We start from the raw sequence: 2,108 nt of genomic DNA, 5'->3' as shown, positions 1-2,108 counted from the left end.
AAGCCTAAGAAATGCTTTGCTCGAGACGGATTTCGATTTAGATTTCCGCCGTGTTAATTTTGCCAATTACGGCTCCTCGCGCGCACGCTCAAGCACCCCGACGTGCACACCGGCGCGCACGTGGGCATCGTATGCTAAAAAATGAAGTTTGGAGTTTGGGTTTGAAAATTTTACGGGAACTTCCTAGAAGCCTAAGAAATGCTTTGCTCGAGACGGATTTCGATTTGGAGGTCCCCCGAGTTAATTTTGCCCATTACGACTCCTCGCCCGCACGCTCGTGCACCCCGACGTGCACGTGGGCATCGTATGCTAAAAAATGAAGTTTGGAGTTTGGGTTCGGAAATTTTATGGGAGCTTCCTAGAAGACTAAGAAGTGCTTTGCTCGAGACGGATTTCGATTTGGAGGTCCCCCGGGTTAATTTTACCCATTATGACTCCTCGCCCGCACGCTCGTGCACCCCGACGTGCACGTGGGCATGGTATGCTAAAATTGAAGTTTGGAGTTTGGGTTTGAAAATTTTATGGGAGCTTCCTAGAAGCCTAAGAAATGCTTTGCTCGAGACGGATTTCGATTTGGAGGTCCCCCGAGTTAAGTTTGCCCTTTATGACTCCTCGCCCGCATGCTCGTGCACACCGGCGTGCACGTGGGCATCGTATGCTAAAAAATGAAGTTTGGAGTTTGGGTTCAGAAATCTTATGGGAGCTTCCTAGAAGCCTAAGAAATGCTTTGCTCGAGACGGATTTCGATTTATATTTCCGCCGTGTTAATTTTGCCAATTACGGCTCCTCGCGCGCACGCTCAAGCACCCCGACGTGCACACCGGCGCGCACGTGGGCATCGTATGCTAAAAAATGAAGTTTGGAGTTTGGGTTTGAAAATTTTACGGGAACTTCCTAGAAGCCTAAGAAATGCTTTGCTCGAGACGGATTTCGATTTGGAGGTCCCCCGAGTTAATTTTGCCCATTACGACTCCTCGCCCGCACGCTCGTGCACCCCGGCGTGCACGTGGGCATCGTATGCTAAAAAATGAAGTTTGGAGTTTGGGTTCGGAAATTTTATGGGAGCTTCCTAGAAGACTAAGAAATGCTTTGCTCGAGACGGATTTTGATTTGGAGATCCCACGCGTTAGTTTTTGCCCATTATGACTCCTCGCCCGCACGCTCAAGCACCCCGGCGTGCACGTGGGCATCGTATGCTAAAAAATGAAGTTTGGAGTTTGGGTTCGGAAATTTTATGGGAGCTTCCTAGAAGCCTAAGAAGTGTTTTGCTCGAGACGGATTTCGATTTGGAGGTCCCCCGAGTTAGTTTTGCCCATTATGACTCCTCCCCCGCACGCTCAAGCACCCCCGCGTGCACGGGGGCATTGTATGCTAAAAAATGAAGTTTGGAGTTTGGGTTTGGAAATTTTATGGGAGCTTCCTAGAAGCCTAAGAAGTGCTTTGCTCGAGACGGATTTCGATTTGGAGGTCCCCCGAGTTAATTTTGCCCATTATGACTCCTCGCCCGCACGCTTAAGCACCCCCGCGTGCACGTGGGCATTGTGTGCTAAAAAATGAAGTTTGGAGTTTGGGTTTGTAAATTTGATGGGAGCTTCCTAGAAGCCTAAGAAGTGCTTTGCTCGAGACGGATTTCGATTTGAAGGTCCCCCGTGTTAATTTTGCCCATTACGGCTCCTCGCCCGCACGCTCAAGCACCCCGGCGTGCACGTGGGCATTGTATGCTAAAAAATAAAGTTTGGAGTTTGGGTTTGGAAGTTTTATGGGAGCTTCCTAGAAGCTTAAGAAGTGTTTTGCTCGAGACGGATTTCGATTTGGAGGTCCCCCGAGCCAATGTTGCCCATTATGGCTCCTCTCCCGCATGCTCAAGCACCCCTGCGTGCACGTGGGCATTGTATGCTAAAAAATAAAGTTTGGAGTTTGGGTTTAGAAGTTTTATGGGAGCTTTCTAGAAGCTTAAGAAGTGTTTTGCTCGAGACGGATTTCGATTTGGAGGTCCCCCGAGTCAATGTTGCCCATTATGGCTCCTCGCCCGCACGCTCAAGCACCCCGGCGTGCACGTGGGCATTGTATGCTAAAAAATAAAGTTTGGAGTTTGGGTTTGGAAGTTT

This window comes from Cornus florida, unplaced genomic scaffold (genome assembly GCF_030987335.1).
Source record: "Cornus florida cultivar Cherokee Brave unplaced genomic scaffold, ASM3098733v1 CherokeeBrave_3.0.0_Hap2_scaffold_2, whole genome shotgun sequence".
In the NCBI taxonomy this organism is placed as follows: Eukaryota; Viridiplantae; Streptophyta; class Magnoliopsida; order Cornales; family Cornaceae; genus Cornus; species Cornus florida.
This window is presented reverse-complemented; position numbering follows the sequence as displayed.